The sequence below is a fragment of the Hyaena hyaena genome, unplaced genomic scaffold (assembly GCF_003009895.1).
Source record: "Hyaena hyaena isolate Hyena2069 unplaced genomic scaffold, ASM300989v1 scaffold_194, whole genome shotgun sequence".
Taxonomy (NCBI): Eukaryota; Metazoa; Chordata; class Mammalia; order Carnivora; family Hyaenidae; genus Hyaena; species Hyaena hyaena.
In genome coordinates, this window is record NW_024080826.1 from 1,236,418 (window position 1) to 1,259,570 (window position 23,153).

The 23,153-nt window shown below is 45.4% G+C and overlaps 1 long non-coding RNA gene across 1 annotated transcript; it reads right to left on the reverse strand.

The window, feature by feature from the left end:
* Positions 1–13,374: 13,374 nt before the first annotated feature.
* On the reverse strand, positions 13,375–17,126 carry LOC120237949. The gene is made up of 3 exons (XR_005530090.1): positions 16,916–17,126; positions 15,354–15,445; positions 13,375–13,399 (listed from the first exon to the last, which is right to left on the reverse strand). It is a non-coding gene; the product is annotated as an uncharacterized LOC120237949 (long non-coding RNA).
* Positions 17,127–23,153: the final 6,027 nt, after the last annotated feature.

Here is a 23,153-nt window from a genome sequence, read left to right on the forward strand (position 1 = left end):
TGCGGGGGGCGGGGACCCGGAACAGGTGCTCCCCGGCTCCAGCTGTGGATTCTGTGGGGAAATCACTGCAGATCGGAAGTATACTCGCGGGCCTTGTAGGACAGCATTCCGGGGAGTCCCGAGGTTTCTTCTAAGAGTGTGGAATCCGTAGTTTGGAGAGGTGCTGTGACATTGCACAGCAAATACCCACAGTCTTAGCAGCGAAGGTCAAGTGTAAAGATCATTGCATTGAATGGAGAACTCTTTTCATAAGAAGCTTCTGCTGGACTACTTATGCTCAAGGACCACAATTACAGAATTGAGTTTCCCTTACACTGAACACAGTGGTAGACGGTGCAAGCAGCCACTTGAATTATGACAAATCTGTGAAGCCAGACGTCCAACTGCCCCACAGACGGCCTGCGAACACAGTAAAAGGCCTCTGAGTTCACATTCGACCGCAGCCTCACACACGCCACCGGGGCAGAGGGCTACCCCCGTTCAGAATATACGTTCCGCAACAGTCATTAGGTCTAGACGTAAGTAAAACTTTATCTTTTGAAATCCTTTGTCAGAAATGTATCCCGATGTTGCTTCAGCCTCTAGAGCACTCTCCACAGCTCCGAGCCCGTTTCTGTAACAAAGATCCTTCTCAAACTTAAACAATGACCGAAAATTGGTTTGCTTTTGCCAGTAGTGAGTGATCTTACCGTCAACTCTCTCAACTGTCAGTAATTGCTAGCAGGATGCATTTTGATGAAATTAGTAAATAGATTTCAGGGGGGGAAAAGGTGAGAAAAATCTTAAGATAAATCAATTCCCATTGATAAAATTGACTTATTGTGTTATATTAAGTTATGACACCATTTTGTCTATTCCTATACTCATCGATCTCCCCATATGTGTATGTGTGTGTGTGTATATATATATAAGCACACGTATCTTTAGGGGATACAGCGGTCAATCTATCCCAATGCCTGCATATCTTGGTCTCAAGTTAGAAGACGGCGTGCCCATGCATGTTCTTTCTAAGGATTTCCTGGCCTGAATCACCTTGACACAGGTGGGTTTGTGGGCAAAGCCCTCTGCCAACTACGGCAGGTGCAGGGCGCACGTATTTTCTTCCCTGAATGTCCTGTATCGCTTTGGACCCAAAAACAATACCCTTGTTATCTTTACAATCATTCCCGTCGGTTTGGCAACTTTACCAGCACTGTGGGGAAGTATTCCTCAGGCAGCACCCGCTGCCCCAGAGCTATTTTGGGGTGCTGCGGGATACCCCATAGCACTCCGTGATTATCAGGGGCTCCCCTGGGCAGGGCCTCAGCGACCGAGCACGTGGTTGACACCCCTCCGTCTTCAAGGCCCGTCTCTCTCCATCCTGTGCCTGGACTGTGGCAGCAGGATTGGATGCGGAGTGACAGCGTCCAAGGCGACCGTTGGTGCGGCCGCTGGGGAAGGTTCTGGCCCTGGACCGTTTTGTTAGCCCAGGAGCCCCCTCTCACGCCCAGCAGCCTCCGCATGAGTCCAGTGAGGGGGCTGTGCAGCACTTGCTCTGGGCCTCATTCTTGGCTCTTCTCTGCCCGCTGACAAGCTTGCTTATGAGAGAGCTCTCAGGCCTCTGTACCCGCCGGTCCCCAGCCAGCCATGAGCTTTTGTTCTTGCACATCTTCATTGCACACCCTTACACCGCAGCAGTTCTCAAAGTGGGGTCCCGAGGCCAGCAGCAGCGGCTCACCTGGAGCTTGTTAGAAAGGCAGATCCTCGGGCTCCACCCCAGGCCTGCGGGCCAGAAGCCCTGGGGGTGCTGGTGGCCTGGCAAGCGACCTTTGGCTCTAACGCACCCGGTGAAGCTCGAGAACATTGTTTTCCTTCATTTGTACACACATGCACATGTGTACACACGCACATCGTTGCCCTTCGTAACCGTGGGGGCTCCTGCGGGCAGCATAACCCTCGCCCCAGCACAGAGCTCGGGTCCTCGGGGTCCTCGGGGTCCTCTGGGGTCCACAGGACCCCACTGTGGACCAGCCTCAAAGCCTGCTATTTCAGACAGACAGCCTCTTGGCACCTTCCCCAATTAATCTTTTGTTTGGTCTGTTTTGTTCATTGCGCGTGACCTGCCCTTGAGCTTTATGGCCCCCAAACCCCACTGTTGTTCCGCTCTTGATTTGCCCTCGGCAGGCGGGGCTTTGCTGCTGCACAAACAAGCATGTTTTAGCAAAGGGAGACGGATGCTGGGTGGAGGGGCCACAAAGACAGTGATGCCCCCAGGCCAGGGGTGCTCAGATTCCCAGCGAGTTGGGAACTTCCTCAGTCAGAGCTGCTGTGTTCGTGCTGGGGAGGCAGACCCTGAGTGACACAGCCTTCCGCCTGTGGGTGTCGCAGGGCCACAGAGGAGGGCTCCCAGGGACCCCCGCGGCTCAGCTCCCGCCTGGTCCGCAGGTGGTTTCCGTGGAATAAGTAACCGTGGCTTGGAGCACGTGAGTGAGATCAAAGGTAGAAAAGCCACTTTTAGTGATAATCAAGAGGAATTTTAACACATTACAAAGGAAAGACTAGAAAGGCCAGAGCCGGCTGGCTGAGCCCTGAGAACACAGGTGCGGAGCCCGGGAAGAGGGAAGGGGGGAAGGGGGGAAGGGGGAAGGGAAGCAGGCCAGCAGGCCCCCGGTTCCCAGCAACGTGTCAGTTATTGTCAGAGTGAGTGCCTGTCACTGCCTTAGCCCATGGCTTCTGCCCGCTGGTGTCTCCCCCTGGATGGTGCCAGTGAGTTTCACGATGTTTAAAGCAAATGAGTGCCCCTGGCTTCTAGATGAAATCTCGCAGGGTTTGTATGTATGAGGACACAAAACAGAGATGCTCCTGGGGACAGATAGGGTGGCAGTGGGGGTGAGGGGGTGGAGTCTGCTTGGACCCACATAGCAATCCCTAAGACAGAAGAGGTGTGTGTGTGTGTGTGTGTGTGTGTGTGTGATTGTGCATACATGTGAGCGTGTACGTGTGTGGTGTGCATGCGTGTGCACGAGCGTGTACATATGTGTGGGTGCTGTGTGCATGTGTACACGTGTGCATGTGTGTACACGTGAGGGAAACAACCACAGATTTACCGGAGGTGAGGCCCAGACACCGTTTTTGCTCTTTGTGATGATTCCTAGCGAGAGACCAGGACAAGCAGTTACCAGATTGGCGCTAAGGTGCGAACAAGAGTCGGGGGGGATGGGGCGGAGGGGGTCAGGGGGCGGCCCCTGGGTTTTCTTTTGCTGAAGAGCGTATGATGTAGGAACTGGTCACAAGAGAGATGGAGATTTCCTTTAGGGGTTCCGTACGGAGCCCCGTGTCCCCAAACCACCTTGGGGCCGGAGGTTCTTGAAGGCCGAGCCCAGACCTGCGCACAGACCTTGTCCCCACACTGTGCCGTCAGGACAAGATGCATGGCCTGGTCTGTGCAGTTCAGGGAGTGCGTCTGCATGTGCAAATCTAGACTTGCTTACAGGAGACGCTGTGTGCGGGGCTGTCCCCCGATCCCCCCTCAGCTTCTCTCTCTGCAGGTACATCCCAAACCCTCAGGGGTGACTTGGGATTAACGGACTTTTTGGTCTCGAGATAGAAATGATGCCATCGGTACCTTTCCTGACCACCAAGCTTCTGAACACAGAAGGGAGTTTGCACCAGCAGGTCGTGGGGCCCGGGGCAGAGAGAGAGCCCACCGCGAGCACCCAGCCCAGAAGCTTCCTTCTATCCGGACTGCAGGAACAAATGTCAGTGAGTGGTCACCCCAAGCCTGGCCTGTCTTTTTCACTAAGAAGTTCAGCTCGAGACAATGCAGGAACTGCCTGCTGTGCCGTGGGGCACACGCCTACATTTTATGACTTTTTATCTTTTATGGCAAAATCGCCTTACGGTTGATCAGTTATGTGGCAAAAATGGTTTCGGCAAAAATGCTTGGGACAACTGTGTGTGCAGAGAAACTACCCAGAACCTCTGCCATTAGGTGTGGTGGTGATGATTCCTTTGATGGCCACACAGACTGTCAAAACTTGACTGTGTGCTTTCAACCTCTCCAGGAACAGCCCGCAAGGGCGGGGACCCCAGATTTTCTGGGGACACCATGACTTTTCACTGCCGTGAACCCAAGAGGCCCTGCTTTCCTTCAGGGGAGGAGGGGGTTGGAGAGGGAAGCCTGGACTCACATGGGTGAGGGTCAGGGCAAGACATCTGGTGGCTGCAGCCGTTCTGTTTGGGCTACTGTTTTGTCACTGTGGTGCACACATTTCAGTGCACACGGATTTTCTAATTTTGCATGAAACCGCCAGTTTGTCCCAGGATGAATGTTTTCACTTATGACTAAGGCCGTCCTCTAGTGGGGCACTGAGGGGGCTCAGTCAGTTGATTCTTGATTTCAACTCAGGTCACCATCCCAGGGTCGTGGGATTGAGCCCCACTTCTGGCTCCATGGTGAGCATGGAGACTGCCTGGTATTCTCTCTCTTTCTCTCTGCCTCTCCCCTACTCTCCCTCTCTCTTTCTCTAAAATGAAAAATGTTTTAATAAAACAAATTTTTAACGTTTAAAAAGAGACTCTCCTCTACTGGCCCCCGGGACATCATAACCCCCACCCCGTTCCTCTCTGTTGAAGTGGAGAAGGAAGGAGAGAGGCACCCCCACACCCACGCACGCTAATGCATTTACTCGTTCAACGAGGTTGTGCCCATCCCTGCTGCGCCCTGGTCCTGCTTTAGGTGTGGTGGCCACAGCACTTCACAGAGGAGTCCTGAGGATACTGAAGCCATCATGAGGTGTCCGTACTTACTTTGTGCGAGGTGGGAAGACTGGGCTGGGTTGACAGGAGAAATGACCGAGGGTGCAGACCTCGAACGTCTGAGGTTTACGGTACTGCAAGGTCAGCCAGGGGTCCTGACGCGGCGTCACCCGCGTGTGCTCGCTGACACACAGGCCGCTGTTCCTCTCCGCAAAGGCAGCAGGTGCGAAGCGCCCTGTGCTGGCTCCCGGCCCTGACCTTGGCACCAAGGCGAGGCGGCTCTGGGGCGCGTCCCCAAAGCAGGCACCTATGAGCCCCCAGCGGGCCTGGCTGCTCCAGACTTTGTTCTGCCTTTTCTCCTCTCCCAAAGGACAGAGTACTTATTACCTTGGGAGGCAAGCAGGCTCCTTGGGGAGGTGGGCGGGAGGGGGAGGCTTTCTAAATCTGTCTGGACGGATACACTATGTTTAGGGACAAAAGCTGTTTGCTATCCAAACCTGCCCCAGACGCCTGAACTCGGCAGAAGAGCCAGAAACCCCAGGAGAAAGTTTCCAGCAGTGATGGGACGTGACTTGTGGTTTTGCCTTCTGACTGTTTGGGTTTCGTCTCCGGTTTTACTGAGCCATGACTGACAGATAAAAATCGTACGCTGATGGGGCGCCTGGGGGCTCAGTCGGTTAAGTGTCCAACTTTGTCTCAGGTCATGATCTCATGGTTCGTGGGTTTGCGCCCCGCGTCGGGCTCTGTGCTGACAGCTCAGAGCCTGGAGCCTGTTTTGGATTCTGTATCTCCCTCTCTCTCTGACCCTCCTCTGCTCACACTGTCTCTCTCAGAAATAAATAAAATTTTTTTAAAAAAAATTGTACACTGTTCAGGAGTGCAATGTGATGTTCAGATATACATGTACCTGTGAGATGTCTAGTACACTCAGGCTAATAAACACATCCAGCACCTCAAATAGTTGCCTTTATTTATTTATTTTAGTGGTGAGAACACTTGAGATTTGCTCTATTAGCAAATTCATTATATAATTTTATTGGCGGTGATCACCAAGCTGTACATCAGATCCCCTGGACTTATTCACCTTATAACTGCCGTTTGTGCCCTCTGACGCACATCTGTCCATTTTCCTCGACCCTCAGGCCCCAGTGAATATTCTCTTTTCTATGAGTTTGACTTTTTTCGACTCCACCTGTTAGTGCGATCCAAGGTGGCATTTGTCTTTCTCTCCCTGGCTGGCTTCTCTCAGAATAATGTTCTCCAGGTTTGTCCATGTTACCACATGGCAGGCTTACCTTCTTTTTAAGGCTGACACATATGCCATTGTCTGTGTCTATCACACTGCTTCCCTCCATCAATGGACACTTGAATTGCTTCCATGTCTTGGTTATTGTGAATAACACTGTAAGGAACTTGGGGTGCAGATATCTTTTTAAGATACTGTTTTTGGGGCTTCTGGGTAGCCCAGTCGGTTAAGTGTCCTACTTCGGCTCAGGTCATGATCTCATGGCTCATGGGTTCAAGCCCCGCATCGGGCTCTGTGCCTACCACTCGGAGCCTGGAGCCTGCTTCAGATTCTGTGTCTCCCCCCCTCTCTCTCTGCCTCCCCTCCCACAGCTTACACACACTCTCTCTCAAAAATAAATAAACATTTAAAAATTTTTAAAAAGATAGTGACTTTTATTTCCTTTGGATAAATACTCAGAAGGGGGATTGGAGGATCATCATGTAGTTCTATTTCTAATATTTTGAGGAGCCGCCATGCTGTCTTCCATTATGGCTGCACCAGTGTGCGTCCCCACCAACAGCACAGAGGATTCCAGTTTCTCCATCCCAGCACGTCCAGCCAACACGTGCGATCTTGACTTTTTGATACCAGCTGTTCTACTGGGTGTGAGGTGACACCTGACTGTAGCTCTCATTTGTGACCACAGCTCCCTCACTGGTAGGTGGAGAACAGCCCAGTGGGGCGCAGGGTCCCAGAGCAGGCAGGGATCGTGGCTTCTTCCGGCTTCTCTGGTATGTATGTGAAACCGGCTGTGTGACTTAACGTCTTTGGGCCTCAGGTCCTTCTCTGTAGAGACGAGTAACTACATCCTGTGCTGGATGAATTTGAAGTGACTCCCACTTGGGAATCTTGCATCTAGTACGTACGGTTGTTATTCTTATTCATTTAATGCGTGATCACGAGCCCAACTGACATTTCTCTTTGGAAAACAATCCACATGAAAAATACCTGAGTGGAACATTAATAGTTACCCTGGTAACTCGAGCACTGTATTAAACAAACAATACTAGACCTACGCATAATTACCCAATAAAGCTTAACCACGATGACGACAGCTGAAACACTGAAATTCTTAAATCTCTATAAAGAGTAATTTAAGCAATTTTTTTTGCAAAAATAATTTTATTTGCATCTTTCTTTACCCGAGCAATGCTAAACAAAGATGAATAAAAAATGATAAATTCATCCAAAAACATTTCTTTTGACATAATTATTGTATTTCTGTGATTTAAAGTATATGAGATTTTTACACATTTATTTAAGACAGTGCAGTGGAAATGATTCATCCATCCTACATGTGGGAAGCAGCAAATCGTGACCAAAAAGCATAACAATGGAGAAAAAACTACATACTCATACATACATATATACATATATATATATATATATATATATATATCCAAGTACATCAAATTGTAAACACTAAATATGTGTAGTTTTTAAAAGATATCAATTATACCCCAATAAAGCTGTTAATTTTTTTAAATAAATACTTCCATTCAAAAGAAAACAAACCAAAAACCCAATAAAGTAGGAAACAGGTACAATATACCTCCAAATACGAAGAGTAAATAATACCTATCAGATATATGAACCTTGGACAAAATTTCAAATCAAGTGGGGGTCACAGGGAACAGAATGCTCTGGGTTCTCCCAGGGGCCACCTGGGCTGCCCCAGCTCCCCGGACACAGCTTCACCATTCAAGCTGCGGGGCCTGCAGCCCGCCAGTGGGCTGATGACAGCCTGTGGCAAAAATCATCACCAGTCGGACGCATCCATTGGGCTTTCAGACCCATTGGCTCCTGGAATCACTTAAAGAGTATGTCTTTTTTGAGAAATAGTTGTTACTCTATTACTGGTCTTTGGTAAATACTGAGCAAAGTTCTAAAATAATCTATAAAATAAGACCATCTAAATCTATAAAACAAGAGCCCAATCCCCAGAAGCGTCGAATTGCTGAGTGGGGACAACTCGGGAATCTTTCACCAGCAAGCGGGAAAAGACTAGGAAGTGGTCTTTCCAGCGGCAGGAAAGACCCAGGTGAGCAGGCAGGATCTTGGGTTCCCAGTGCCCCCCAGCACCTTGCCCACAGAGCTGGAGACCCCTGGTGCAGTGGGAGCTGGGACATAAAGACCCTCCACCCCAGTCCCTACATAGGCCAGGGTCACTGATGGCTCCCCATTACCTTCTGCTGGCCCACCCCGAGAGCGACCCCTGTGACCGAGCAGGCTAAAGAGCACCCTGCACGGTGGCACGGGTGGCCGTCCAGCCTACCCAACAGAGGGCTCCGCTGTTTCAGACTGTGCTATCCAGGCCCTCAAGACCACATTTGTGTCCTGTTCACATTCCCTGCACATGTCAGATAACAGCCCGCTCATGCTCGTGTCCACCGCCAGCAGCTGGGGTAATGTTTTCATAAACACTAAATAGTCTCTAGTGAGCAGTTTTTAGAAAAAGGAAAAACAACCCCAGCCCGGCTGCACATCTCCGGCGACCAGACTGGGGCTCAGTTCCACAGTTCCCACAAAGGGACTTGTGTTTGGGGCATGTGCTTGATCAGGGTCTCTGCCCCTTGTTCACCGCGTGCCCGCAGGTCATGACCTCATGGTTCGTGGGTTCCAGCCCTGCGGGGCTTACACGCAGGAACCATGAGATCATGACCTGAGCCAAAGTCAGAGGCCCAACCGACTGAGCCACCTAGATGCTCCTCAAACAAACCTTTTGAAAAGGCGCCTAAATCTGTAAGATAGACCCAGAGAGACTAGGAGGCTCTTCCCAACTTAGTAAGTGGAGACTCATATCTTCCGCAGACGCTGAGCCCTCCAGCGAGGCCCACTCCACTGCTTGGTGGTCTTGACCAAAGCCATAATCCTTGTTGTCTCAAACTCATTTTCTGGTCTCGACACAGGACTTCAGAGTCCAGCCCACTCAGGTCTGTGATAGAATATCCTGGTTTTCACTTGGGTCTAAGAAAATCAGGGAGTAGAGTGAAAGAGTACTGCTCTAGCCCCAAATCCTGCATGTGGCTTCCATAATCCTGCATGTGGCTTCTTAGCCTTGATCATGGCCACTGCAGGGGCTTCACCCAGTGGGTGTCACAGGTGAGGGGCACAGCAAGGCCACTGTGGACTCTGAAGGGAGTTGTAGTCAAGGGCCCTTCCCTCCAATCAGATATGTTTTCACACATGTCTACACCCCAGCCCAAAGTAGATTCATTTGGAGGCCTTCTGTGGTCCGTGGTGGCTTCCTGCAGGCTGCCTGCAAAGACCTCCTGATGGACCACAGGGAAACTTGAAGATACTTTTCTCTACTGGTACTTCCCGCTCGCCCTGCCCCGGCCCTGGTTGGAAACACTGCAGGAGCCTTTGTGGGCAGGGAGATGGCCTCCGTCTGTGCTGAATCTCTTGACCTTGATGGTGGTCCAGTGCATGGGAGGAAATTGAGTAGGGAGAGACACTGTCTCTATTTACAGAAGACATGGCTGTCTACATAGACAATTCTAAGCCCCCACTCCCCCCCCACACAAACTTGAGTTGTAAGATACAAAGTCAACACATAATATCAGTCATCTCTTTGTATACTAGCAGTGGAGAGTTGGAAACAGAAATCGAAACACTATGCCATTTATAATTACTAAAAAATAAAAAAGGAAATAACTGAAGTCTAGATCTGACAAAACTGTTACATGCTGTAGAGTGAAAACTTGGAAAATGTTAATTAAGTAAATCAAGGAAAATCTGCATAAATGGACAATGTGTCAATTCTCCTTAAACTAATCCGAGTGGTAGCCTGTCATCGAACCTTATTCCTTTCTAATGCGGAATCACAGGGCATCGGGCAGACACGTCATATAATGTTTAGCCATACAGCTGTTGATGGGCACTTGGGTTGGGTCCACTTTTGGGTCTTTGTGGATAATGCTGCTTTGAACATTCGTGTTTAAGATTCTGTCTGATAGCTGTTTTCAGATCTTTTGAGCATACACATAGCTGTGGAATCGCTGGGTCATATGATAATTCTGTTTAACATTTTGAGGAACTGAAAATCTTTTCTGTAGTGGCTGTACTATTTTACATCCCAACTACCAGTGTACAGGGTTCTAATTTCTTTAAAACCTTGTCAACACTTTAATTTTAATTTTTTAAATTTTATTTTACATTATGCTACTTTACTTTACTTTACCTTACTTTACCTTTACATTACTTTACTTCAATCAGAGCCATCCTAGTACATGTGAGGTGGTATCTCAGTGTGGTTTTGGTTTGCATCTCCCTAATGACTACCCTTTTCATGTGCTCCTTGGCTATTTGCATACCATCTTTGGGGAAACTTCCATACAATTTTTTGTGCAGCTTTTAGCTGAATTGTTTGCTTTTTTGTTGTTGAGTTGTAAAAGATTTTGTGTAGTCTGATTATTAAACAGTATCAGACATGTGATTTGCAAACATCTTCCCCCATTCTGTGGTTTGTCTTTTTACTCTATTGACAGTGCTGTTTGATGTACAAAAACTTTTAATTTTTTAAAAATTTTTTTATGTCTTTATTTTATTTTTAGAGACAGAGACAGAGAGTGAGCAGGAGAGGGACAGAGAGAGGGAGACAGAATCTGAAGCAGGTTCCAGGCTCTGATCTGTCAGCACAGAGCCCGACACAGGCTTGAACCCATGGACTATGAGATCATGACCTGAGCCGAAGTTAGATGCTTAACCAACTGAGCCACCCAGGTGCCCCAAAAAGATTTTAATTTTAATGAAATGCAACTAATCTTCCTTTTACTGCCTGTGATTTTAGTGTCATCTTTAAGAAACTACTGTCCACTCCAAGGACATAAAGATTTGACTGTGTGTTTTCTTCCAAGTCTTTTATAGTTTGAGCCCTTAAATTTAGATTTTTCTTTTTCTTCTATTTTGAACTATTTTTGTACATGGTGTAAGGTAAGGGATCTTTAGGGATATCCCTTCAGGGATCCCTTCAAGGATAATCAGTTTTCCCAGCACCATTTCTTGAAGAAATTGTTCTTTCCCAATTGAGTTGTCTTAAAATGAAACTCTTTTCTATGTGGTCAATATACATACATATGCTTTTGTTAATTTTGTTAATTTTTTTCAAAGAGCCAATTTTGGTTTTGTTGATTTTCTGTATTGTCTTTTTAATCCTATATGTCATTTATTTCTGTTATAATCTTTATTTTGTTTCCCTTTCTTCTGTTCACTTTGAGTTTACTTTGCTTTTATTTATTTATTTATTTATTTTCTTCTCTTAAGGAGGAGGGATAGGTTTTGATTTGAGATCTTCCTTAATTTTAAAATATAACTGTCAACACCTATGAATTTCCCTCTAAGTCTTGCTTTTCTTTTACTATATATATATATTTTTATATTTTTTTAATGTTTGTTTATTTTTGATAGAGAGACAGCACAAGCAGGGGATTAGCAGTAAAAGAGGGAGACACAGAATCAGAAACAGGCTCTAGGCTCTGAGCTGTCAGCATAGAGCCCGACATGGGGCTTGAACTCACAAATCATGAGATCATGAACTGAGCCAAAGTCGGACACTTAACTGACTGAGCCACCTGGGCACCCCTGTTTACATAATATTATTGAAGTGACACATTATTGTAATGGAGAACAGATCAGGTATTAGGATTGGGTGTAGGTGTGAATATTAAGGGGTAAAATGAGGGGTATTTTTTGAGTTCATGGAACAATTTTAGTGATCATGAACCTACATGTGCTGTAAAATGTTATATGCTCTTCTCCCCAACAAATTGTGCCTGTAAAAACTAGTGATATGTGAATATGATCTGTATTGCATTTCATTGCATTTCACTAATATCAACTTATTTTAATGATATGCTATAGTTATGAATACATTATCATTAGTGGAAGCTGGATGAATGTTGGAAAGGAATTCTATACTATTTTTATAAATGTTATGGGTTTTAACCCATTAATAATAAAAAAGATTAAAATAAACTAGTAGTATTGACATATGAATGACCTGGAAGTTTAATTGAATTAAAAGTCTAGTTATACAAAAAGATGTGTACAGAAATTTAGTATATGGTAAAAGTATCATTTCAAACCATGGATGGACAGAAAAAATGAATTTCTTGACAAATAGTACTGACATAATTGCACGACTGCTTTGGGGAAAAACACAAAATTGTGTTCGTTCGTTATGCCTGACATGTGGAGTGGTGAAGACTTGTGTTTCTTTGACAGACTAGACTATCCTTAAGTATGAGCTTAACTGGCACAAAATTCATTGAAGATACCCTTGACTTTTACACAGTCTTATAAACAGAAAAATACCTTGATGCTCAAAAATATGGTACTTTGATATCAAATTCAAACAGCCGATTTCCAAAGCAAGTACAGGTTATTTACTCAATTATTAAAGGTGGCTCTTGTACAGTGCCCTGTATCATGTAAACGTTTAACTGTATATTATGGGTAAGGCCAGTGGGACCTGTAGCTAATTGCTTATTTTGTTCTTGAAAAAGTGAAATATATGGGTGTTGTCTGCTTTTAACTATATAATAGACCATAGAAAGTGCTGCTTGATATGTAGCTGTAAAATAATGGTTAGTCCACTGATGTCCTGTGGCAGCTTCAGATTGTGATTAAGACTCTGTCCTTGTAATGTCTGAATCTTTTCCTCACTAGAATACACAAAGCAAATGCACCAAGACTCAATGACCCCATTAGTACTTAAAAGACTTCTTCATTGAACATAGAGAAATATGTAAGATCTTGGGATTCGTAATCACAGCTAAGCTTTTTAAGGGAGTGGTGGGAGGGAAGTGGCCAAAAGTCAGGAGAGATACTCAATAAAAAGCTATTTGAAAACTATCATGTAAAAGTACTTGCTTTCCAACTTCGTTGTATTTTTTTGAGTTATAGTTCTTCCAAACATTTGCCATCACCAGCTACATTTATTTTTATCCTTTGTTTAAATTACAGTGAGTGGGGGCGCCTGGCTGGTAAAGTATGGGACTCTTGTTCTCGGGGTTGTGAGTTAGAGCCCCACGTGGGCATAGAGTTTATATTTAAAAAGTCAACCAATGTTTGACAAAGGAGCAAATGCCGTACAATAAAGAAAGGATTCTTTTTTTTTTTAATGTTTTTATTTATTTCTGAGAGAGAGAGACAGCGTGAGCAGGGGAGGGTCAGAGAGAGAGGGAGTCACAGACTGAAACAGGCTCCAGGCTCTGAGCTGGNGAGTCACAGACTGAAACAGGCTCCAGGCTCTGAGCTGGCAGTCAGCACAGAGCCCGACGCGGGGCTCGAACCCACGAACAGTGAGATCATGACCTGAGCTGAAGTCGGCCGCCCAACAGACTGAGCCACCCAGGCGTCCCAGAAAGGATTCTTTAAAAAAATAAAAATAGGTAAATTACAATGAGTAGTACTTCTTCCTGAAAACCATTAAGCTCTTTGGAAATTTGAATTTACTTTACTTAAGCCTCTTTAATAAATAAGAATTGTCCCCTTGGGCCTTTCTAAACATCTGCTATGAAGCATATTTTAAAACTACCTTTGATTTGATATGAAGACACTTTGGCGATGCAGAGGAACCCATGACCTTGGCAAGACCCACCAGTACAGTAAATGCCCATGATCTCAATAAAAAATACAGGCTATAGAAGGCTTCATTTTTTCTTATATTGAGCTATAGCCTAAATGTAACTGCTTAAATACAAACATCTTTCTTCTACCAAATAGCAAAATACATTTTAAGTAAGTCAAAATGATTTTCTTCAATTCCACCAATGCAAAAACAAGTTGCTAATGGCCATAATCCAAACAGTGATGGTGAAGACCGAACGATTAGTAGCTCACAAGCTAATTAAAACTGCAGTCTGAGGATGCCAGACTGGCATTATAAATAGGAAGAGAAACAAGCTAAAGGTTTACTTAACGCAAATAACTTGAGCACAAGCACCTGCTATGTTCAAACGTGGCCAACACTTAGGCCAAGTGTAAATGCACAGATCACAGTGAACTAAAGCCATAATAGTCGAATTCCTTGGTCCTTCAAGCTACCCTTCAGAGCACCTCCGTTGCTCATATTATATTCAGATACACCTGCCCTCACCCCCAGTCCCTTTACTACGGACAAGAGTCAGAAGGAGCCTATAACCGGTCAATCCAGCCGATCCAGAGTCTGCAGATATAACCATATTGTATCCTATATTCACTGTAGAGAATGGTTACCTAAATTAATACTCAAGGATACTGAACTGTGTATATGCTTGTTAAACATGTGAGTGGTTTAGACAGCGCTTTAGAAGGTCACCTACAGTATAAATGATTGTTCACTTTGGATTAAAGATGAATAGTTTTATAATTGCACTGAAGAGTTTGAGTGTCAGACTCTGGACTGATCTGTGTTAAGGCAGATGATGGTATCCGCAGTCATTCTACACAATAAATGCAGTCATTTGCGGCTGCAAAATCCTAAATTGTTGAATGATCTACTGGTGTGGGCTGACGCTTTTACGAGGCCCTTTTGGCTACGTGAAATATTTGTCCTCTCAAGTTGAATCTTAAAGGAGCATTCACAAAGTTTGTGCAGACTTTTTTTTTTTTTTTAATTTAAGATTGGGCCTATTCTAAGTAAGAATAAGACCTAGAAATTATAACATAAAAGAAAATAAATTTAATTACATCATATTAAAAAATTTCTCTGTAGCAAAATCCATCATTTGTAAAGATGTGAAGCCAAAGATATAAATAAACTGAAAAAGAATATCTCCCACTTACAGACCAAACTAAGAGCGTGGTGTGCTTCCTAAGGCATTGGTCTGATATTTTATCTCCCCTACTTTGCGCTGTTAGGTTCTTTTTGACTGTCTTCTTCCCAGGCCCCCCTCCCTCACTCAGTGTCTGGAATCTGAAAACGCTTGAACGAGGGAAGGGATTCGCGCACCGCTGCCTCACCCTATGGAGGCGCGCGTCCCTCTGGGCTAAGCCCTCCGGCTGCCCCGCACCCCTGACTCCTGTAGTTTCACGAGGGGCTGCCAGTTGTTCTTAGCAGGGGTGCTGATCTCCTGCAAGTCACTCTGTCACTGCCCTATTTGCCTGGTTTTTACAAGGTGGTTAAAATAGAAAACTATCTAAATGACACAGTTTGGATCACAATCCATGCTTTGTAAAATGCTTACCTGTCTAAGAAGCTACCTGATTTCATGATCCTCTTTTCTTCCTAAAACTTGAGGTTATATAACAGATAAAAGGAAGGCATAGTGATTACAAAAATGATTTTCTCTTTGCCTAATTCTATTCAGACTCCTAGCATAGTGGGGGCACCCACACTACTTACACGAGGTAATTTTCCAAAGCCTCTTAGGCTCTAGGTCCAATTTTCAATGGGATGAGATCAAACTGGCATTCGGGTCATTGATTTTAACCTTCCTGTAAAAAAGTAGTATATCCAAGATAATTACTTTTTTTAAAAAGTTAATTACTCTTTTAAACACACACACACACACACACACACACACACAGGGTAGCCACTGGCAAATACTTTCTGTGTGAATACCTTATTAGTGAGGTTTCTTGTTTTTCCAAATGACACATTCAGTAGTCATATTTAAGCCAAAACGAAAGAGTTAATTTAACTGCACCACCTTAAATAAATTCCATTGACTTGAAATATCTTCGAATATGAATTCTTAAAATTTTTAAACATATATTTATTTATTTTTGAAGAGAGAGAGCAGGGGAGGGCCAGAGAGAGAGGGAGACAGAGAATCCTAAGCAGCCTCCAGGCTCTGAGCTGTCAGCCTGACGTGGGGTTCAAACCCATGGACTGTGTGATCATGACCTAAGCAGAAGTCGGACGCTTAACCGACTGAGCCACCCAGGCGCCCCAAATACAGATTCTTTTAAATGTAGATTATTTGTCAGGGTTCACCTAGTTCTCTGGTTTCCCGCTGATAGGAATGAGGAATTCTGACATATTCTCTTGTAATATTTCTGAGAACAAGAAAGTATAATCTGCCTCCTGTTATTTTGCATTCCCCCAAATGCTAAGTAGATGGAGGTAGCACATTTTATTTGCAGCCAAGTGACACCTATGTGACAGCTCTGCCTCAAAAAACCCTGCGTGGCATCGTCTGGCAGACGCAGACAGGTGACAAGAGCTGATGGTCGAGATGAGCCAAGAATGGCCGTGAAGACATTTGTGTCGCTCCACTGAGACCGTGCTCCACGGCTCCTCTGCTCGCGTACACCAGAGTATAGCAGCAGAACGAGTCGTTTCCTTCCATGCAGCGTAGAGATGGGCCTTAGAGGAGATGGGGGAGGGATTTCCGAATCCATCCCACGCAGTTAATTGATGATACTGGGCCAAGTACTCAGTCTTGCCCTCAAAGATTAAAAAAGAAAAGCTTCCAGCTATGTAACAGTTTACTAAGAACAATGCTCCAGTTCCAACTCAGCCAGGCTGAAACTCAAGGAGCCAGGTCGCCACGGCAGCGACCATAAACCAGGGAATGAATGGGCTCCGCGGGTCACTGCCAAGTTCCAGTTGGGGAAATTGACGAAGTGTGTTTGGAGACCACAGGCTTTCCCAAACCAAGAGAAGGTGCTTCATAGCCACACAGCAGCCGATCCCCGGGGCCCTGGGGATCTGCTTAGCATTAGTGCTGACATTTTTATACCTGTGTTTATACACCTACAGGTGTGTGTTACATGGATACGTTATTCTGGATTTTTGTTTTACACCCTGTCTTAGCAAGATACTCAGTTCAGTACAGAGAGATCTCCTTTTCTCCCAGCCACCCCCTGCCGAGGTCCGTGGAGGAGACGCGATGCCGGCTCTGTCTGCGCCTCCTTGTTGCAGATGCGTAAACACCCACGTGTGTGCTTTCAGAGACTCACCTGCGGCTACTTTTTCAGCATAACTCTGGAACTGGAATTTCTCTCTCGAGCGGCAGGCCTATTTGAAAGCTTGACGCAGAATAAGACTGGCTCCCAATGAGGTGTCCACCATTTACAGAAGCACAGGTGCTTTCTGAGGAGGGCGCCAGCGTCTTGCTGTCCCCACAACTCATTACTGATTTTGTGGGGGTTTTTTCCCCAAGAGGATGGTGGGGGGATGTTTCTTCTTAGTTAGCTTCCATTTTCTCTCAACACCAGTGGGTCTGAGTATCCTTTTATAGGCTCGTTTGCATTTGGATGTGGGTCACCTTTTGTTTCCCACTTCCGGCTGAGCGGGTTCAGTTGGTAAAATTGGGTTCAGAGCAATTGTTGACAGTTCACAGGATTTTTCCTTACTGGGTCAGTGAATGCTTGCTTCTGCAGGACTGCCTCCAGTGGCGGCTGGGCTGTTGGCTTGGCTCTAATCTCTCTGTTTTTTAAATTTAGGGAGACAGAGCAGACTTAAAGTAGCTCCTTGCCTGGCCTCTGCCCTGAGCTCCTCCTTGGCGATCAGAACAAAGGGGGGTCCTTAGTGGGTGCGGCTCACTGCCCAGGTCACGCATCCGTGTGTCCAGGGCCGGACCGGCGGACATGCCCCCAGAGAGTCTTCCCAGGATGCCAAATCATGCTTGGCATCACAAGGATTTAATCAGCTCTGAACGATTTCTTCCAGTTCGTTCCAAACTATTATTGTAGCAGACGCAGTATGCTTTGAGGTCGGTATGTAGTTATAGTCATTTCCTAGTTAAACCAGAGGAAGCTGTCTTCTCCAAAATTCATTTAAGGGAATTTGTAATTCTGTATTTGTGCTCATATCCTTTCTGGGAGTCTGAAGCCAATTCTCTATCTCTGACTATCATGACTTCTTGATCGTAGTCTGTGCTAGGTGAATGGGTTTTCCAGCAGTGTCATTTTTCTCTGTTCTGGGATCACTTGTAACTGTCAGTCAAAACCAGGCTTAACGTGGGGACAGACTATCTATTACCCTATAGTCAATAGAGAAATCTGTACGTTTGCAAGTTTCTGTGTGGGCCAGAGAGTCTCCTGGGTGACGTAAACGATCAGAAGTCCGAGCGGATCCAGTCTGGGTCGGAGATGGAACGCATGTGTTCCTGTGGGCAAAGCTAGGGAAGGTTCAGGAAGGTTCGGGAAGCAGAGAGGCACTGCAGCAAAGGCAGGAAAGGCAGGGGTGGCAGAAAGGGCCTGAGAACCTGGACAGGTGAAGAAGAGGGAAAGAATCGAAGGTAATGGAGGGCTGGTGTGAGATCAAATCCTGGCGGGGGGCGGGGAGGGGAAGGACAGGAGACAAGGGACAGGGACAAGGGATGTAGTGAGGGAGCACTGAGTGGGGAAGAGGGCACTGGGGTTACTGCTGGAACATTCTCTCCACATCTCACTCTGCAAGGAACGTCTGGCCTTTCCAGGGCATGCTGAGCCCCATTATACCTTCATGTCAATACCGGGGCAATAAGCAATCTGACCCCAAAGTGTCTTAAACCAAGAGCACAAAGCGTACACACAGTAATCAGTAGGTTGGATAAACCAAAACAACACAAAACATAAATCTACTGTGGTCTTAAATTTTAAAAGTAATTTGTCTTTAATTGCTAAGGAAAGTTGAAGTATTGCCTACCTAACTAGTAAAGTAGTATTGTAGTCAGTTTTTCTAAAATGTTCCTGAGAGACTTAAGCCCTTGGGCAGCTCAGCAGCCCATCAGGAAGGTCACATCCCAGTGCAGAACAGGATTGACTGGAGGTGGAAGATTCTAGGGCCAGTCCTCGTGGGCACCTGCATGTTCTCTCTCCCTCTGTGCCCCGGAGCTGAGGGCACAGGACGGGGCTGTGGGACAGTGGCCGAGAGATGTCCGAAGTTGGCCCCTCTGAGTTTGGTTCCACCAAGATGGAGCTTTCTCAAATGGTGCAGGCAGCAGGCAGGTGGCCGATGAAGGTGGTCGGTTCCATCAGGGCCAGACTGCTACCCACCTGGGGCTTAACCATTCAAGACTCTGCAGAGGAGGCTGGGTCACCTTATCAAGTCTACTGTGGGCACCGATAGAGACCGCCTCAAGCTCTGTTGAGAAGTTCAAGGCCAAGTCAGGGCACAAAGAGTGTGGCCACCAATCCGTGACGTGAGCCATGGGCTTTTTGTTATTAGTTATTAGTTATTACCTGCCTCATCGTCTTAACTTTGTGAAACGCTTCCATTTAGAGTAGCTTAATGAAAATGAAGGTACGTTGAAGCTGCTATGAATAGTGAGAATGAGAACAATTATTTAAAACTTGAACGTAAGACAAAAATGTAAAGGGTAGGTCTCTTGACACCATAATGGGCCCAGGCAGGGATCGCGGGGGGAGTGGCCTTTGGTCACTGCTAGCTAAGGGTCACAGACCTAACGAGACTGCTGTTCACTTGCACATATCTGACCTCCCGAGACGCTCATGGGCTTTTCTGGCAGAGAACATAACCCCTAAGAATATAGTTTACTGACCCGTAGGGTGTTAGCCACTTTTAGATCTAACTCAGCATCTCAGACTAACTACCTTTGCCAAACTGCCTATGAAATGGCTGGTCTTCAAAGAGGAAGCTACGTCTTTGAACCAGCTTTTCAATCTTATCAGCTCCCTCATTACCTAACAGGATGAATAACATCTTTGATATGCATTCATTTTATATTTGCCTGCCGGTCAGTCATGGTTTTTCTTTTGAAGGTTATTTTTTAACATGAACAAGGTATCTAATTGTGCCCGGATATTTGGGAATCTCTGAATCTCCTTTAACCCTCCACTTAGGAAAGCTTTTCCAATTGCTTCGGTAATTGTTAATTATTTTAGTAATTTGATCTTTCAGCTGAAGCATGATAATTGACTTACAGTTTCCTTTATTCGATTGCTCCTGGGAGAAGACGGGCTGTTGGCTGTGTGGTTATAAATATATATCGAAGAGAGCTTAAGTGGTAGATTTTTAATAGATGGCCTTATAAAATTTACAAGAAAAGGGAAAACATCCAGTTGGTGGGATTACTAGTAGATAAAGTAAAAAGTTGAAAGCATATGCTTTTTAAAGAAAATTTAAATATGTTAGTTGCAGAATGTGTTTGTCTTCCTTCTGGAGGCAGGCCAGCTATCATGCCATCCTTGCTCGATGGCAGTGGTGTTGAAAGTGTCCTGAACCCGCAGTGTACTCTGTACGGGGGAGTTGGGGTCTGCGAGACACTGGGATCACGGGAAGAGCTTTTGAAATGTTGATGCCGGGGTCCCTTCTCCTGAAACTCTTTTTTTTTTTTTAAGTTTATTTATTTATTTATTTAGGAAGAGAGAACAAGGAAGGGGCAGAAAGAGAGGGAGAGAGAGAATCCCAAGCACACTACACACTGTCAGAGCCTGATGCAGGGCTTGAACTCACGAACCTTGAGATCATGACCTGGGCAGATATCTATAGAGTTGGAGCCACCCAGGCACCCCCATTTTCTAAAATTCTAGTTTAAGTGGTTTGGAGTGTGGTCTGACCATTGGACTATTTAAGTGCTATCCATTCAGTAAACACCAATGTGGGGGGCTCTGTTGACCTTGACGATCATGCTGACCTCATTCAAAACAAAAATTCTTGGTTTCTGCCCTCAGAGGTTCTGATTCAGTTGGTCTGAAGCGGGGATCAACAGCCACAAGGGTTGACATCGACCAGGTCTGGCAACCCCTTGGCTAAACACCTTTATTTTGGTAATAATTGTAATACAATTACATTGATCGGAAACTCTAACCATTGTCCTGAGCTGGCTACGCTCATTCACATGTTTGTGACTTAGTATTTAGTATTTAGTAGGGAAATCTTGCTTTAAGAAAGAACAAGGGTCAACTTTGAAGAAAGTCAAGGCACTTTCCCAAGGGGAAATACAAATATTCTATGACTAAAGTCTGAAAGCTATATCTTATTAAATTTCTGTAATTTTCAGTGACAAATAATTGTCAATCAGGGACACATTTAATTGCAAGTGGGTAAAAATCGTTTCTCGGTGCTCTAACTTGAAATCTCCCAAAAATACCAAAGCTTGATAAAACCTTGGCCCCAATACTCTATCACGATGCAGCATGGAGCTGCGCTAGAAAATTATAAATATCTCCCTGAAATGCACATACAACTTTCAACAAAGGAACCTGCTTCTGCTCTAAATCGGGCAGGAAGAACACTCCAGCTGGCAAGCGGCGAGGCCCCTCCAGCTCTCTCTCCACCCGTACTGATCCCCAAGAGTGGGAACATCAAAGGTTGTCTTTCAAGGCAATAAACACTGATTGAACTTACTCTCCTCTTTAATTTCACACTCTTATGAAAAATGGAAAGAGTCTTGTACTTGTATATTCTAGCATAGATGCCCGGTAGGAAATCCATTTTACCACTGAAACCCAGACAGAAGATACGGAATTGTCAAACTGAAAGGTGCTTGTCTTTCATTAGTTTCTGATATTATTGCTAGAAATATTGCTTTTCAGAGCTATAGTACCTCTTTTCTTCTATCCCCTTTGCATCCTGACTTTCGTTATTTATCTTTCGCCTCTGATGAGGCAGTTTTCACAAATCTATTTATTGTTCCATGAGTTCCTCTTTTGGACACGTAAGCTGCTATTTAGAGTATCCATTTACTATTTACATGTCATTATTTATATTTTTCTGGCCAGAAATGACCACAGAACTCTTATTTTTTCCCCCACTGACCTCATCTAGTGCTACAGGGCCACGGGGCTGGAGGGAGGGGACACTGGGAATCTCCCCCTGCACAGGGCCAGTGAGGGAGGGCTGGCCCCAGATGGGACACCTGGAGCCCTATGGTCTTCTGGCATCAGATGAGACCAGGGACAGATAATCAGGAAAATAAACAGAAAAAAGTAGAATATGTAATACAGATGAAAGCAAAAAATAAGGAATTAGTAGAGAAAAGGAAGATAGTTTTATTTAAAAATATAAAGTTTAGGGGCACCTGGGAGCTCAGTCGGCTGAGCATCTGACTCTTGACTCAGGCCATGGTCTCATGGTTTGTGGTATCAAGCCCTGCATCAAGCTCTGTGCTGACAGCATGGAGCCTGCTTGGGATTCTCTCTCTCCCTCTCTCTCTCTCAAAATAAAATAGAAACACTTAAAAAAATAAAAACATAAAGTTCATTTGTTTGATATAATTAATTACAACAAGGAAACCCTTGAGGAACCGTTTAAAAATGAGAGAAAAGACTTCAGAAATAATAAAGGCCATTATTTATGGTACATCAAATTATAAAACAATGAGATTTTTTGATAACTGCAGGAATACATTTGCAAATTTATGTGAAATAGGTTTTCCCGCAAAGCATGCTGTCCAAATTAACCAAAGACGGAAGGGATGAAGAGTTAATAAGCACGTGGGATGATATGATTTATGTAAATACAAATTGGCCAATGTGGTTAAAGTCCACGATGTAATCAAGCGAGGAAAGGCAGGTTGGGGAGGGGTCCCCTGTGGGGAGAGAGGGGCCAGGAGTGGGGTCGGTTAAGTGATGTCACCAGCGGCAACCGTACTGTCTTTAAGAGAAAGCGTGGAGGGAAGTAGGACGAAGTGTTGGCTGCTCTTGCCGCGGGAGGACCGGTCTGCGCCGTCTGTGCTCTCGCTCCTTGTAAAGGACTTACTCAGCCCAGCTCCATGCGGGGTTAAAAAGGAGCCACGTTAAGTTTCTATACAGATGTGAAAAACATTTGGTAAAATCCGGCGTCTCTTATGACAAACACTTATTAAATTGGGTGACAGAAAGAGATCTTTTAGAGAAGCACACAGACGACTGTGTCTCACCAGGCAGATAACAGAAACATTCCTGGCAAAATGAGAAACACGATGTCTAATATCGCCACTTCAATTTTGGCTTTTACTTATTTCTCAAAGACGGTCAACGGCACTGCACATTTGGAGAAATCTGCTCCAACTTTCCTTAAGATGATTTTACCGAATGTACGTAATCCGGAACAGTGATCTCAAAGCCTATGTTGAGCTGCTGCTGTCTCCCTTCTCCCGCTCGCTCTCCTCTTTGTCGTTATGGATTCCTCTGTCATCCGGCCCAGTAACACGGTGAAGCTGATGGTCAAGAAAAATGGGAGTAATAAGTCTGAGTTATTAATAGCAACTGTAAGTCAGGGATAAAAATACTGCTCCGAACAATGAGAGTTTCCCCGTGGCGGAATAGC